At 50.1% G+C, this 16804-nt stretch overlaps 2 long non-coding RNA genes across 3 annotated transcripts; both read right to left on the reverse strand.

Annotated features, from left to right (window-relative positions):
- Positions 1-204: 204 nt before the first annotated feature.
- LOC103880599 lies at positions 205-3210 on the reverse strand. Its single transcript, XR_641715.4, has 3 exons — positions 1722-3210; positions 943-1505; positions 205-827 (listed from the first exon to the last, which is right to left on the reverse strand). It is a non-coding gene; the product is annotated as an uncharacterized LOC103880599 (long non-coding RNA).
- Positions 3211-3772: 562 nt separating this feature from the next.
- On the reverse strand, positions 3773-16413 carry LOC110742071. 2 transcript variants are annotated; one of them, XR_002519347.2, is made up of 3 exons: positions 15911-16413; positions 10600-10659; positions 3773-5488 (listed from the first exon to the last, which is right to left on the reverse strand). It is a non-coding gene; the product is annotated as an uncharacterized LOC110742071 (long non-coding RNA). The 2 variants fall into 2 exon arrangements; XR_004179708.1 differs by lacking the exon at positions 15911-16413 and adding an exon at positions 12392-12432.
- Between the last annotated feature and the right edge of the window lie 391 nt (positions 16414-16804).

Here is a 16804-nt window from a genome sequence, read left to right on the forward strand (position 1 = left end):
TTCTCATTCTATCACCCAGGCTGGAGTGCAGTGGAACAATCTTGGCTCACTGCAACCTCCACCTCCTGGGTTCAAGCAAGTCGTGTGACTCAGCCTCCTGAGTAGCTGGAACTACAGGCACAGGCCACCACGCCTGGCTAATGTTTATATTTTTAGTAGAGACGGGGTTTCACCATGTTGGCCAGACTGGTCTCGAACTCTTGACCTTGTGATCCACCCCCCCCCCCTCGCCCTCCCAAAGGGCTGGGATGACAGGTGTCACACACTGCACCCAGCTGGCAAGAAATGATTGATGGTAAAAAACAGCATATTTGAAATGCTGCCATTTCAAAAAAAAAAAAAAAAACCCAGAACACAGGATCACGTTCAGAGGAGACACAAAGTAAAGGCAGATGAGGAAATGAAGGTCTTGGTGGCTCACAGGCGATAACCACACATAACCTCCTATGGCGCGGTCCCCAGCTCTCCAGCAGCAAGGACAGTCTATGGTCATGTGTCCAGGCATCAGTTCTGGTCCCACCCTACACTGGCCTGGTTCCAGCTTCTGATTCCTTCAGAAGGAGGTGATGGCCTTTGCTGCCGTCTGTTAGTTGAGAGCGTGGGCAGCCCATCCACGCTGCCCCAGGGCACTGACAAGGCCCGGCATGGTGGGTGGTGAGCTTTGCCACAAGATGAGTCTGCAGTGAGTTCAAGCCAGAAAATGAGAGATCTTGATACGCTGTCCAAGAGTCTTCCAGGAAAGTGTGCAAGTGGAAAATAGACACGACTTCATGATGAAGGCTGGATATGCCCAGGAGGACATAGAAAGAGGAAGCTGGCAAGTGTGCCTGGGGGAGAACGAAAGACAGACAAGGGGGTACAATTTGCCTGATATGGTTACATTAGTTCATCAAGGGATCTTTGCTGTTCTGGGTTTGTCTGCTGGAGGAAGAGGGAAATCACCTCTTTGATTTTGTACTCATTCATCTCCTGTTCCTGGAGAACCTCTGTTGTGTGTCAGGTGCAGCTGAGCCTCCCTGCATAGTCTCCGCTATCTTCCACCTACAGAGGAGGAAATGGAGCCTTAGAATCAGGGCCTCTCTCATTTGTAAGAAACATCTATGAATGCCCAGCTCCCCCTCGAATTTCAGTGCTGCGTCCCACCATGCCACACGGTGCCGATGAGCTGGCTGGACCTTCATAGCAATGGTGGCCCTCTAAAAATAGGATCCCCCACCCCGAGCAATGGGGCGACCACAGGAAGCAGCTCAGACCACTTCCCCGGGGACATTCTTCTGCCTCCAGTAAGCTGGGGATAGAAGTGGAGCCGCGGACGGATGAATGGACTGTTTGCCTGAGTCATAAATCAACAGGGACCAGCCCTGCATCCGAACGATTCTGGTCTCAACACTTCGCTCCTGAACACAGGTCGCAGAGGAAGCAGGTCTCCCAGGCTGGGGCCGGCATCGGATCCAACGCTGCCTTTCCCTCTAGCAGCAGCTCCTGCAGGGAGGGTCTCCCTGTCCCTAGAACCGGAGCGTGAAAGTCAGCAAAGTCCCATAAATCGCAGGAAATGAACTTCTGCCTCTTTAAATTCCTGCCGCCGTCCCCGTCCTGCCCACAGCCACAAATAGATTTCTTTCAATATTGGCTCTGACCTCAGCCCTCCCCGCCCCCACGTCTCCTTCTCCCAGGTTTTTTTTTTTCTCCCCCCCCAGCAAACCCTACAAGGCAGAACTTACCCTGCTGACCTCACCAGCGTGGTTTCTTCTGTTGTGTGTCTGTTTTTGTTTTGCTGTGACGCTGATGACTTGTGGTTTGCCTCACACTTTGTAGCGTGCGTGGCAGTCGTATAAGAAAACAGCAAATTTGTCAGTGAGCCTTGTTATTTATTACAAGAACCACGGGGATGCCAGGCAGCCAGGCTGGCCCCTCCGCCCGCCACCTATCCCATGGCTGAAGGGGCTGCACTGGCCGGGGATGCCAGATCAAGGCCCCAGATGAGAGGCATGGCTTCTGAGGGTGACAAACGGCGAGGTCCTCGCAGCTGCCGCTGTTCGGACACAATGCTAAGGAGAGAATGCTTTTTGTTTTGGTTCTTAAAATTTCTTATTTCCATTGGCTTTTGGGGAACAGGTGGTATTTGATTACCTAAGTTCTTTGGTGGTGATTTGTGAGATTTTGGCACACCCATCACCCGAGCAGTATACACTGCACCCAATGTGTAGTCATTTATCCCTCATCCCCTTCCCACCCTTCCCCACCGAGTCCCCAGAGTCCACTGTATCCTTCTCAAGCCTTTGCATGGGAGGATGCTTTTAACTGGTAAAAGGCAAAAGTAGAAGTAACAGCCTGAGGCCTCTCCGTGGTCAATGCCTCCCAAGATCTCGAGGGCACCCCTTCTCCCGCCTCCCCTGCCACCTCCACCTAGGCCACATGGGCCACGCCGGCCCCAGTGCTCCTGTGCCACAGGCAGGACACAGTTGTGCCTCAAAACCCTACGCCCAAGGTGCCTTTTCCCAGGCTTCCTTCCAGCTCATCCGTCACCTTTCTCTGCACTTGGCCCAGACATCGTCTTTTAAGTCCGGCCTCCCCTGGACCTCAGATTCTAAAATTGCCAAGCACCCGCACTCCAACAGGCCTCTTTTGCCTGGCTCTCCTCTGTACCTTCGTCCCCACCTGCGTTACTGATCTCTGTAACTTACTGGCTCCTTCCCCATCGAGGGTATGAGATGCACAACAATGGCTTTGTATCTTCGAGAAGCTCCAATGTATTTGCTGTTTATTATGGGCTGGGTTGCATCCCCCACAAAGTCACATGTCAAAGTCCAACCCCCAGGATGTCATCATGTGACTGTTTGGAGATAGGGCATTTATGGAGGTAATTAAAGTAGAATGAGGTCACCAGCGTGGGAACTAATCCAGTAGGACTGGTGTCCCCATAATTAGAGGAGATGAGGACACAGACACACACGGAGGGCGACCTTGTGAGGACACAGAGAGAAGACGGCTCCTACAAGCCAAAAAGAGAGGCCTTGAAGGAACCAGTCCTGCTGGCACCTTGATCTCAGACTTACAGCTTCTAGGACTGTGAGAAAATAAATCTCTGTCATTTAAGCCACCCAGTCTGTGGTACTTTGTGATGGCAGCCCAAGCTAATGAATACAATGTTCAATAAATACTTACCAGATGAATAAATGAATGAATGAGCCAGGTGTGGTGGTTCACACTTGTAATCCCAGCACTTTGGGAGGCTGAGGTGGGCAGATTACCTGAGGTCAGGAGTTTGAGACCAGCCTGGCCACTTGGCGAAACCCCACCTCTACTAAAAAAACAAAAATCAGCTGGATGTGGTGGCGAGTACCTGTAATCCCAGCTACTCAGGAGGCTGAGGCACAACTGCTTGAACCTGGGAGGCAGAGGTTGCAGTGAGCTGAGATTGTGTCTCTGCACTCCAGCCTGGGCAACGGAGTGAGACTGTGTAAAAAGAGAGAGAGAGAGAGAGAAAGAGAGAAAGAAGAAAGAAAGAAAGATTGAAAGAAAGAAGAAAGAAAGAGAGAGAGAGGAAGGAAGGAAGGAAGGAAGGAAAGAAGGAAGAGAGGAAAGAAGGAAGGAAGGAAAGAAGGAAGGAAGGGAGGAAAGAAGGAAGGAAGGGAGGAAAGAAGGAAGGAAGGGAGGAAAGAAGGAAGGAAGGGAGGAAAGAAGGAAGGAAGGAAAGAAAAGGAAGGAAGGAAGGAAGGAAGGAAGGAAGGAAGGAAGGAAGGAAGGCAGGAAGGAAGGCAGGAAGGAAGGAAGGAAGGAAGGAAGGAAGGAAGGACGAACTTATCAGACACTTCACAAGTGGGGAACCATTCCTGGCTGAGGCTTGGTGGGCTTGGGAGGATATTAGTAATGGAGATGTTTTGCTCCTAAGGCTCCAAGACTGTTTTGCTTCTTCATTCTTTGGACACAATTCTGTGGCCATTCTACTCATTTTTTCAAGGATAAATGATCTCAGTGGTGAAATATTGTCATGAGTGAGCAGTGACTATCTGGGGCCAGCGGCTCAGGGTGAAGACCATTGCAGATAAAGAAAGGCAGATTTAGGCCAGGCGCGGTGGCTCATGCCTGTAATCCCAGCACTTTGGGAGGCCGAGGCAGGCAGATCGTGAGATGGTCAAGAGAAAAGGCCATCCTGGCAACATGGTGAAACCCCGTCTCTACTAAAAATGCAAAAATTAGCTGGACGGGGTGGCGGGCGCCTGTATTCCCAGCTACTTGGGAGGCTGAGGCGAAACTTCGTCTCAAAAAAAAAAAAAAAAGAAAGAAAAGCAAATTTATTAAAGTAGGAAAATACATGGCAAGGAGACAACAGGCAGGCCAGCAAGAGAGGAGCTGACGGCAAGGAGACAAAGGCTTGCTGGGGACGTTATAGCGTGGTTCTTGTGCTGTGTGCTGGAGAGAGTGATGTGCAGTACTAATAACAACAAGGTTGTGGTTCGCTAACGTGCATTTTTCTGTCAGCCAAGGGTCTAATGACAGCTGGACGCAGGAAGATTGTGAGTTACTTGTGCAGGATGACTATGTGTTCTGGACCACGAAGACAGGCAGACTTGGAGCTTATCTATCTTCTCTTTTTGCTTTCCCTGGGTCCTGCCAGACTGACTCCCCCTCCCTAATTAGGACTCCACAAACCTCAACCAGACATCAAGTGTTTTCTGAGCACCTGTGCAGGGCTGTGGGTGACAGTCGATAATGAGGCTCATCTTCCTCACCGTCGCACCTTTCTAACCGTTTGGCCTTCTTCCGGTGGTGGCTGCAACCTCGTCAATGGCCAGCATGGAACTAACCCATTGGGTTATGTTTTCATTCCTGTTTTTCTTTACTTTTCTTAAGCAGGAAGTGCAATTGGATCGGGGAGCCTCTCAGGGGCTCTAACATTTTAATTCATCTCTGCAATTCTTCAAATTGTGGGTCATTAAACTATGAAGCCAACAGACACCTGGCTGCTTACTGGATTCAGGGCACTGGGATGCATCACTGAAAATGCCAGTTCAGGGCCCCTCCTCTCCTGGAGCCAAAATTCTGGAGTGGGGCTGGGAGACCAGAAAGGAACAAATTAAACCAGCACTCACTGCTAAAAACAAGCATAACAAGCAGTAGTGCAATTAGATCAAAACACACAAATCAAAGATGGCTCAAGGGCTTTCCCGTGTTGAGAAGGGCTGGACTCCGTTGTTTGTGAGAACTCAGGTTTGAAACATCTGTGCTGAAGGAGGCTCTGGACACCAGGAGAGGTGAGGCGACCCTCAGTCCAGGCGGAGACAGGGAAAATGAAGCAAAGGTGTTTACTAAAACATAGAAATAAGTCTGCAGTTTCCACGGCTTGGTCTGTCTGCCTGAGAGGTTCCCCAATGCTATGGCCTCCTAATATGCTCATTCTTCTCAGTTCAGCCATTTGGGGGTCCTTCCATCCATCTGTCACAGGGCTGCTCTCTGGGGAGCACCCTCCTCCACAGCACATTGAGACCTGCATGTACAAAAGCCAGGAGTGAACCACTGCTCACTGCACACAAGGGCTTTGCCGTGAAGCTGTGACTCACAGTGCTCAGAGCGAAGTGAGGATGGAGAACAAACACGTGCACGACTGTTTTAGGAAACTTTAGGCCTGAAACAGGTCCCTGAAACAACAGAAAAGCTGTGGGTTTCCTTCTCCTCTCCCCACCACCCCCTGCACGCGGCAGACACACAGGCATGTGTCTGTTTACTTGCATGAATGCATGTCTGTATCTTGACCAAAAGTTAAGTCATATCTGAAGTCTTAGCCCAAGTTTTCCACAGGGCCATGGGCACTCGGGGACAAATTTAGCCTCTAGTAAAAGAGCAAAGTCTTCTGAGGCCAAACATTAAGCCACCATTTACCCAAGGACTGTATGGAGCTGGAAGTGAATACCACATTGTTTCAAACTCTGGTCTCATGTCTTTGGTGTGAAGTTTCCTGGTTTCAACTACCTCTAATGATATCCTTCCAGATGGAAGGCTAAGCCAACTTGATTTGGACCACATGTCACAGTCGCTGGTATGTGGCATGGTTTGGGAAGGCTCAATCTGCCCATTGATTGAGAGTGTTTTTAGGGACTCATATCACACAGGCCCCGCTAACCATTCTCCACCCACCTCCTCTGTGCCGCCGTAGGGAGGCTGCAGCCAGTAATTACAGGCTCAGCCACGGCTGGCTCTCACCCAGATGTTTACAGTCTCAGGGACGCTGGATCCCAAATCCAGAGTGATCACTGCAGACAGCAGAAGGAAGGAAGGCTCCAGCCTGATTTCCTAGGCTTCTGGATCCATGCTCATTGACAGGGCTTTTGTTCCCTCGTGGGGCAGACAGTCCAACAACTGGAGAAAACACTGTGGGATTTTAGCTTCCTCCTGCCTTCCAGGCATGAAATGACCCATTTCTTGGGAGGATTTTAGGGCACTGTCCAGTAGCATCATGGTGGTGGGTGTCGTTTAAGGCTTCAGGGTATAAGGGGCCATCTGACGTAAGGAGAACTCTAGAGTTGGACCTCAGGGTGGGCTGGGGTTAGGGCTGGCCAGGTCTCTCCAGGATGGCAGGGCTTTAACTAGTCTCCCTGAGAAAGCCAAGGTTGGAAACAAAGCCTAGTCCCTGAAAACAAGGGGGAGAAGGTGGCATCTGGGTTGACACCACCTTTGAATTTCCATTTGTAATACAACTTTTGTTTTGTATCCATTAAGTCAACTGCCATGGTTTGAATGTTGTCCTCTCCCAAACTCATGTTGAAACTCAGTCCCCATGGTGACAGTAAGAGGATAGGAAATCTGCCTCTGGTATTGGAGAGGTGGAAGCTTTGGGATGTGATTAGGATTAGATGAGGTCGTGAGGGTGGGAACGAGCAGCTTTCCAGGGGGAGAAGGGGAGGGCTTGACTTGCAGGCTCAGCCCCCTTGCTCTGAGATGCCTGCACCCCCATGGGACCTTGCAGAGTCCCCACCAGCAGGAAGGCCCTCACCAGATGCCGCCCCTTCTGGAGACTTTCAGTCTCCAGAACTATAAGAAATAAATTCCTTTCTGCCGGGCGCGGTGGCTCAAGCCTGTAATCCCAGCACTTTGGGAGGCTGAGACGGGCGGATCACGAGGTCAGGAGATCAAGACCATCCTGGCTAACACGGTGAAAGCCCGTCTCTATTAAGAAATACAAAAAACTAGCCGGGCGAGGTGGCAGGCGCCTGTAGTCCCAGCTACTTGGGAGGCTGAGGCAGGAGAATGGCGTGAACCCGGGAAGCGGAGCTTGCAGTGAGCTGAGATCCGGCCACTGCACTCCAGCCTGGGTGACAGAGCGAGACTCCGTCTCAAAAAAAAAAAAGAAAAAAGAAAGAAATTCCTTTCCATTGTGAATTTCCCTGTCTCAGGTGTTCAGTTATAGCAACAGAAAACAGACCAAGACATCAATTTAATACACAAATTTCAGTTTACCTGATCGTTTAAAAGTGTAGAGAATCCCTTTCCATGGTGTTTCTCGCTATTCCTTTTTGTACTTTTAACCAATTTTTGCTTCTTACAAAAATGGTAAAGCATGTTATTTGGGTAATTTGTGATGGGTACTTTGTCATTTTTTCTCCCTGGGTATGCACATTATTATTTTTTTAATCCTGAATTTCTAGAAGTGCAATAGGACTGTCGTATTATCCATTGAGTCTGGGGCCACGTGTGATGTTGCCGTGTGTGGCCTTGAGCCTCTCCCAGCCTCCAGCCCATGGTAAAATGCAATCATTACTCAAGGAAGGAAGAAATACATGCACATCCAAGTGAAGGAACAGCCTCAGGAGTTTCGGTTTCCACGTGTGTGGGCTCTGAGTCAGGCCAAGGGGAGTCAGTCACTTCCACTCCCTCACTTACCAACTGCGTGACCTTGAGGACCATGGTCTACCTCTCAGCGTCCCTCAGGTGTCCACAGGACATTCACTGAGCCTGCTGGGCTGTCGTGAGAACTGCCCTGTGCAGGGCTCTGCACAGAACTGGGCACAGCAGCCGCAACCCCATTCCACACCATGTGCTACGTGGCTATGCCTGGGTCTCTCTGCCCCAAACAAGGATATGGGTCACAGCCTGTGGATTCCCTATCTGCTCACTGCACACTCCCCCACACACCCAACCTTAATACATTTTGCTGAATTAATAAGCAAGGTCGTCAAATTCTCTCCTCTTCCCCACCTCCCTTATCTGTAAGGAGGAAACATTGACCAGCTTTGGTGCTGCCCCTATTCTCAGGCCAGGGAGCAGTGGCTGCTGTCTCACCAGCAATCTCTAATGGATACAGAAAAAAGAGTTACTGATTGACCTTTTTTTTTTCCCTGCTTTGCAATCTCACTAAAGCATTTCCTTTCCCTACCCCCATGCAGGAAGGCAAGAGCAGCATTATTCAGTTTCCAAAGTCTGAGCTCTCCTCACACCCACAGGACTGGGGCCTGCAGCCAGTTGGGTGGGGAGGGGGGTGAGGGGTGGGGGAGGGTTTAACACTTGCAGTGCCCCGGGGGTGGGTGACCTGCACGCTCTCTCTCTCCCATGGAAACACGGAGGCCTGCAAGACGGCGGAACTGTAGAGGGGCAGGACACACACGGACGCCGGGGGATGCAGGAAGAGAGTTACCAGATAAAATAGGAATGCCTTTTTAGTATAAGTGTATCCAATGCAATATTTGAATTTCAGATAAACAACAAATACTTTTAATATCTATGTCTCATGCAATATTTGAACTTCAGGTAAAAATGAATAGTTTTTAGTATCAGTAGGTCTCTTGTAATATTTGAATTTCAGATTTAAAAAAAAGAACTATTTTCGCATAGAATAGGTCCTGCAGAAGTAAAAAACCTTTTTCATTGTTATTACGGGTTGAATAGCATCCACCAAGAAGTTCATGCCCACCCGGAACTTTAGAAGGTGACTCTATTTGGAAACAGGTACTTTGTAGAGGTAATTAGTTAAGATGAGGTCATACTGAAGTAGGGCAGGCCCTAAGTCCAGTGACTGATGTCCTCATACGAATGACATGAAGACAGAGGAGAGACGCGCAGGGAAGAGACCGTGTGAGGGCAGAAGCAGAGGCTGGAGCAACGGGGCCACGAGCCAAGGGACGCCTGGAGGCCCCAGGAGCAGGAAGAGGCCGAAAGGAGGCCCCAGGAGCAGGAAGATCCTCCCGAGGGAGCCCAGCCCTGACACCTCCACGTTGGTCTTCTGGCCTCTAGACTGTGATAACAGATTTCTGTTGTTTTAAGCGCCCCAGATTGAGGTGATTTGTTACAGCAGCCACAGGACATGAATACAATTGCTTATGTAAAATCCACATGTAATTGGGCGTCCTGTATTTTTATTTATGACTCTGGCAGCTCAGCTGGAGAATGGCTCCCAGGGAGGAGCTAAACGGCTGGCTGGCCTCCCACGGCTTCCCGCTGCTCTTCCTGCCCTAGAGTTTGGGTGGGACATTCCTGCGGCTCTTAGCAGGCTCTGGCCGCCCCTCCGCGCACCTGTGTCGTCAACAGCTCCTCCCGACCGGGAGATGTGACCGTGCACCACCGTTGCCTCCACAGTGAGACCCTGGTGGAAGGAGCACCAGACCCCCTCCCCCAAATATTTCTGATGGCTTGAGACCCCCTGAGGCCCTTACCATACTCTGGAGGATGTTAAGGATCTCAGCCCAACCCCCTAAAAGGGTAAAGGACCAAAATTAAATCTCTTGAAAACCCTGATGCATGGGGCTGGGCAGGAGAGAGGTGCAACTGGATTGAGGAGAAACTGATTATTATAAAGAGAATTTCTCGTACATTCAAATGTCATGGGCTGAATTCGTTCCCGCTGCAGCTATTACAGCATGTGCCAGAGTGATTCGTGCCTCCTGGTAGAACATTTTCCATTTTCTCCTTCCAGGAGTGAAATGTGAACCTCCTCTTCCCTGTCCCGGGAACGGTGGCGGCCCTGGCTCCTGGTCGCCCAGAAATCCTCAGGCGGTTCCCAGGCACTGACACAGAGGCCCGGGTGCCGCTCCCCCAGCTTCCTGCGCTGTCGGGATGCAAGAGGAGGCCGGCGCTGAGCTCACCAAGCAGCTGAATAAATGCGCACGTCTGCGGGGAAATGCTTCCTCACATCTAATTGCCTGGTGATTAGGAGACCACCCACCGTCTGAATTGCCCTCGATTTGTGAAGAGCCCTGGCAGCTCTCCTGCGAGATTCAGCGTTCAAAAGGAGGAGGTAATCATCTGGAATTAAATTCCTGGGTTCCTCATCTGTCCTAGACTCACACGAGGGCCTGGCAGGCTGTGCAGTTATTTACCCCGTTCACCCCCGAACCACGCACAGTTCACACCAAGCCAGCAGAGCTACTGCCATGCCCCAGCGCCAACAGCGCCTGCGTCCTACCCGGAAATCTCACCGTCTTTCCTACAGCAAAGCAACCATTGGTGCCCAAACATAAAGGAGCAAAGAGGTCCCCGGCAGCCTTGCCTGCGACAGCTCCAAACTGGCAGAAGTCTGCAGAAATGCGCGCTACTCAGAAATGGTCAAACAATTGCACCTCCCAACCATACACCGCAGTTTCGGAAGGAGGGGGCCCACTACATGCTTACCGGAAAGAGGCTGATGGCATTTTCGAAAGTGAGCAGCAGATTAATAGACTCCAAACGTTTCTGCAAATGAAAAAATCGCAGAACTGAGTATGTGTTTAGCACACATGCACACACACACACACACCCTGACTTGATTTGACAGCCAGGTAGAACCATGCTGGCTGTGACGTCTGCCTGTTTCAAGGTCCTCCTCCCCAACTCGCTATTTCTGCTCAATTTTTGGTGTTTGTTTTTTTAAAGTTATTCTGTGCATGCTTTCATGTCTGTGAAATGGGCGCAGCGGCAATATCTCCCTGCAGGTTGGCTCTGAGAACTGAGAGAGATGGCACTGACAGTGCTCAGCCCAGCGCCTGGCTCTAGTGAGCTGCCCTGGAGATCCCCGCTCCAGAAGTACCTTTGTCTATACTATTTTAAATTAGTTACAAGGTGGAAGTTTCATCTGATAATTTTTAAAACTGACTGATGTCCATCAACACTTTTTTCCAAAGCTCATTGAACAGCAGAAATCCACACTATAACTCCTTTTTCAGTGGCCATGAGAATAACTAGGTATGTCTAGAATCTGGGGTCCCATGAGCTCTGAGACTTGGGCTAATTCCTTCTTCCTTTGCTCAAGGGACAGAGGGGATGTCCCCACCATGGTATTTCATCTTGGGACCTCAACCAGGTCTCTGAGTCCTTTTGGCATCCTTGACGGTGGTGTCCCCACTGGCAGTTCCCACAGATCATCTCCTGTTGATATGATATGTGGACAACACCAGGTGGAGAGGCACCATTCGCAGTCGTAAGTCTCTGCTTCTTGGATGTATCACCCTATTTCTAATCTGGGATCAATAGGGCTTTAATGATCTCAGTGTCATGAACATAAACAGCTCCCTAGGACTGGATGTCTCGCAGGTGCCCCATCGCCCTGCACAGCAACAGAGTCTGAGACAGAGGGAGGTTCATCACAGCCACACCTGCCTGGCTCCGACAGCCCCTTCTCCATCAAAGCTCCAAGCCTCCCATCACTGCCTTCTCACATGTCACCTGTGAGAACTGGTAGGGTCCCCTCTTTATTTTAGCCTCCTAACACCTTCGCAGATGGAGAGATTCCCACAGATTAGGGATTTCCTGACATCACTCAGCCCCAAACAGCTGAAGAGCTGGGCTTTGAACCCAGATCCTGAAATCCACATTCCATCGTCTTCTATATGAGAAATGATACATCATCTGAAAAATATGTGTGGAGGGCCACTTCAAGCACTGAGCTGGCTGCTAAAAACTGTCAAAGATGTATCCTGAACTTGAACTTGCTTTGGAAGAAAGTTCAGATTCATTAATGTTTAATAAAAATCTACTGTTTTCCCCATTTGCTAATCTAATCTCTGGAGGAAGTTGGGAAGGCATCTCCGAAGGTGCCTGACTCCTCTTTGGACGTAATTGGGAGAATGTGGCTTCCTGCAGAGCCCCGAGGTGACAGTCCCTCCCCCATAGCACAGGGCACTTCCAGCTCCATCCTCCCGCTGCAGCCAGCGCCATTTTAGCGAGCTTTTAAGGCTAAGTCTCCCTAAATTGCCCTCCTTTCCCATCTTTAAAAAAAAGTGAGGGAGGGTGCCTGCAGAAATGGATGCAGCTGGAAACCATCGTTCTCAGCAAACTATCGCAAGAACAGAAAACCAAACACCGCATATTCTCACTCATAGGTGGGAATTGAACAATGAGATCACTTGGACATGGGAAGGGGAACATCACACACCAGGGCCTATTGTGGGGAGAGGGGAGGCGGGAGGGATGGCACTGGGAGTTATACCTGATGTAAATGACGAATTGATGGGTGCTGACGAGTTGATGGGTGCAGCACACCAACATGGCACATGTATACATATGTAACAAACCTGCACGTTGTGCACATGTACCCTAGAACTTAAAGTATAATAATAATAATATAAAAAGAAGTAGTAATTCCTAGGAAACAGAATCGGCGTTCTGGGTAGGGGAGGCAACCCCTCTGTGGTTTTCGTTGAATAGGCGCTGCCATTGGTATTTAAAGTTGTCAAAATGCTTCATCTTTTCCGTTTGATGTAACGCAGACCCCAAGATGCCAAGATGCCGAGAGTCCTCAGGCTGGGACGGAATATTTACTTCGTTCGTTATGAGATACAGTTGACTCCAAGTGGATGGTCAGTCCCTAAAATGCCCGTGGGTTTTGCAGGCTCTTTTTCTTTCTCCTCTAATCATTCGTTAAGTTCACACAACTGGATTTCTTCAGCCTTCCCAAGCGGCCTTTTTTGTACGAGCTCAGCAGGTGCTTCCAGTCCCTAGGACAGCTGTGCCTGCCCCAGAGCTGTGGGCACACTCCTTGTCCCTGTCTGCTGGGCAGCTGGCCTTCTTCTTCACCGGAGCTGAGACCTGCAGCAGGGGGTGCCTGGAGAAACAAGAGGCTTTGGAAGCGTCAGGTGACAGGGCCTGGCTGTGGTTTACATTTTTCACCTTAATTTTAACAAGTATTTCAACCCCCTGGAAAATTGCTTCTCTACAATAATAAACAGAACCTGCAGTGAGTCTGCAGCAGGCTCCCAAGCCCAGGCAGGGCTGGGGATCATTCCCAGTAAGCTCTGGGAGACTTAACAGTAGTCAGGAACGCACGCAGGCAATGGGGAGGGCTCAGAGGGGCTGCTTCAGCCCAATTGTCCCTAATTTAATGGAGGCTTAGTGGGGTTGGTGTGACAACCTAAGGTTTTGAGTTACACATGAGCAAGTCAAATAGCATATAAATAATAGAGGTAGCGTGTTACAGGGGTAAAGGGGGCCACTGTCTGCCTGCCCGTCTGGTCTGTTACTCATCAAGTCAGTGTGGTGCCTTCTGTGGCTTGTTCATCTCTGTTCACAGCTCCAAAGTTAGCCAAGGGCCTATTGACAAGACTTGGAAAAAGATGCTGAGATCCTTGTCCTGAGAAACAGGGCGTTACCATGGAGACACCATTCATTCATGAGCATTCGTCAAGCACTTACTATGTGCTAAGCGCTCTTCTAGGCAAAGGGGGTCTGGAGTGAATGGAAACTCAATGAAATATGCCCCTTCGAGCCTCACCTTTCAAAATGTGATCCACGACTAGCGCCATCTGCATTCTCAGAAGTCTCTAGAAAGGCAGTATCGGGCGCCACCCCAGACTGCAGAGCTGGAGCTAGATTTTAACAAGATCCCCCAGGCCATTTGAGTGGGCCGTGAGGTTTGAGGAGCATTGCACTAGGCACGAAGAGAAGATCTAGGAAGGAAGATCTGAGCGGCCCCAGTGGAGCAGAGGTACTCTCCGGTGGTGTGGGGGGCAGCCGGGGTGCAGGGTGGGCTCAGCAGTGGCCGGGGCATGGGAGAGCCTGGCTGGTCAGTGCCAATAACCATGATGCAGGACAGCCTAGAGACGCATGTCTTTCCCCCTGTGACATAAACAAGGTAACGGCCGCCAAATGATGTCCACGTCCTAATCCCTGGAACCTGTGAATGTGACCTTACCTGGCAAAGGGACTTTGCAGACAGGATTAAGGACCTTGTGATGTGAAGCTTTTCCTAGATTATACTCACAGGGGTCTCCTGTGAGAGGGATGCAGGAAGGTCAGACAGGAGAAGGTGAGGGGGTGACACGAGCAGAGATTGGAGTGGCGTGGCCACAAGCCAAGGGGCGTGGGCAGCCTCTGGAGGCTGAAGGGACAAAGATGGGTCCTCCCCCAGAGCCTGCGGAAGGAACCAGCACTGTGGACATCTTGACTTGAACCCCATAAGTCTCGGTTTGAACTTCTAACTTCCATTACTATGAGAAAATACATTTGTGTTGATTTTAAGCCCCTGACTTTGTGACAATTTGTTACAGTGGCAACAGGAAACGGGTACTCTCAACAGATATTTTCAGGTGATGCCCATATAGAATTAGTCTCTGCTTAGGGAAGGGTCCAGCATCCACCTCTCTTCACTTCTTAAACTGGTCCTGAGATCAGCCAAACTCAGGGACCACAGACCCAGGCTGCTCACATCCCCATTTTTGAGGGGCACAGAAAGTTCTGGAAGGAATATCTCAAGTGGTGTATGTGAGAAATAAAAGCATTAAATAAGGAAGCCTCCAGGTTCTGTCTTACGCCTCCTCAGGGCTCACAAAGCTCCTAGTGCTGGGTTCTGCATACAGTTGGCACTTAATAGAGCATCTGCTGACTGATGTCACATGAGCATCCAAGCTGAGCCCTCTGTCCCCTCCAGCCCTCAGAGCTGAGGGCTCTGATCCATGGAGCCTTCTGTCCAAGAAACAGTCTCCCCCCATCCCCTGTTCGCTCTTCATATGCTGGTTTCCTGAGATTCTACTCCAAGTCTTCTCACACTCCTCCTTCCCTGGGAATCTTGTCCTAAACCACCACACTTATCACCGCCTCTCTCCCCAGCCTGCTGCTCTCTCCTGAGTCCTGACCAGCTTGAGGTCCCTGCCTGGACTCCCAGCACCATCTCACCTCTCCTTCTCACCCATCTCCTGCCTGGTAGTCCCCAGGAATCATTTCCAACTCATCCTTCTTTCCACCTTCCATCCAGTCAGCACAGGGACCTGTCAATCACACTCCCCAAATGTCTCTTGGATCCCGGCAGCACCTTATCACCACTGCCCTGCTCCTGCACTCCCTGCCTGGATGCTGGTAGCCGCTCCCAACTGGTCCCCCTGCAAGCTGTGATGTCCTCCAACCCACACCTGATCACAACCAGCTCCTCCTTAAATGACTCTCCATTGCCCTCAAGAGAAAGTGCAAACATCCCCCGAGATCAGCACCTGCTTTCCTCTCCAGCCTTCCTCTCCCACAGCCCCCTCCCCACGGACTCTCAGCTCCTAGGAATCCACTCAGAGATGTTTAATGCAGGGATACCTGTTTATGCTATAGGAGGTTTTGTTCTTGTTCTGTTCTTCTTTCAAATTGTTATTCTCATTTACAAATGGCAAGTGTCTCCACCCAGTAAGAAGTAAACTTCTGCAAAATGACTGTAAGCCATCAGGTACATACAATGTAGCAGGAATCATGCCCACTAATTTACATAAAATGCCTCATTTTAGGCTGAACACTCCAAGCTTCTTTCAGTTCCTAGGCAGGCCATATTTTCTTTCTCCTTGGGGATTTTGATCTGCAGTAATCGCCAGCGAAAACCTCCTCCCCAGCCCCACCTCTGCCAGGCCGACATCTACCTGTCCTCTGGATCTGGAATCCATGGTCTCGTCCTTGAGGACAAGGAGGAGTTCCTGAAATTCGCTCTCTTGGCACCCTGTATTTGCCCCTGGATTTTCCCTAAGAGGAGGACACGTACCTGTTCTCTCACCAGTGGGAAAGCATGGTGAGAACCCGTTCTTCCTGCCCATCTCTCCTCTCTCCACCTCAAACTCTCTCTCCCCCAAGTAAAAAGGAGGAGTCGTCATACAGCTATTTTGGTTTATTATTTTTTTTTATTGTTTGAGATGGAGTCTTGCCCTGTCGCCCAGGCTGGAGTGCAGTGGCGCGACCTTGGCTCACCGCAGCCTCTCATGCAGCTATTTTGAGCAGTGACGTCTGACACAAGTGCACGATCACTTGACTCAGCGTCCTACAGGCGAGCTCTGTTCTCTGCCTCTTCTTGGAGCAGCTCCCATCTTCACTCCTAGATGTTCAGCACCTCAGCCTGCACCTGGACAGGTAAGCTCTATCTATCCTTCCTGCTGAGGGTCCAGTTACTTTCAGTTCTGGCAGAGACAGGGAGAAGACAAGGGAAGCACAGGCTATCCCAGAACACTGTCTTTCCCAGAGACCTTACGTTGGATGTGTCAATAACCCCACTCAAGAATGAGGTTTCCATCCTCATCTTGAGATATACATATTTTTAAAATTTGCTTATTTATTGACTTATTTGCCAACCGTGAGAAACTAAACAGGAGGAGGGGGAACTTGGGCACCCTCAGTCTTTGTTAAAGCTTGGATGATGATCTCTCTTTTTTACTAGACTTAAACTTTCATCAACACAAGATATCAGTCTTGCTCACCACTGTGTCTTCAGCAGGTAGCACAGGCCTGGAATTAAGTAGGTTAACAGGCTTCGCCGAATGCGTTGATCCAGGGTCCCAATCAATTTAAGCAAACAACTTCTCAGAGGGCAGATGACCCCAGAAGTCACCAACCACCAGGCTGGATCTGAACTTGTGACCTACTGGAATATTCCACTACCTACATC

The sequence above is a fragment of the Papio anubis genome, chromosome 18, assembly GCF_008728515.1.
Source record: "Papio anubis isolate 15944 chromosome 18, Panubis1.0, whole genome shotgun sequence".
NCBI lineage: Eukaryota > Metazoa > Chordata > Mammalia > Primates > Cercopithecidae > Papio > Papio anubis.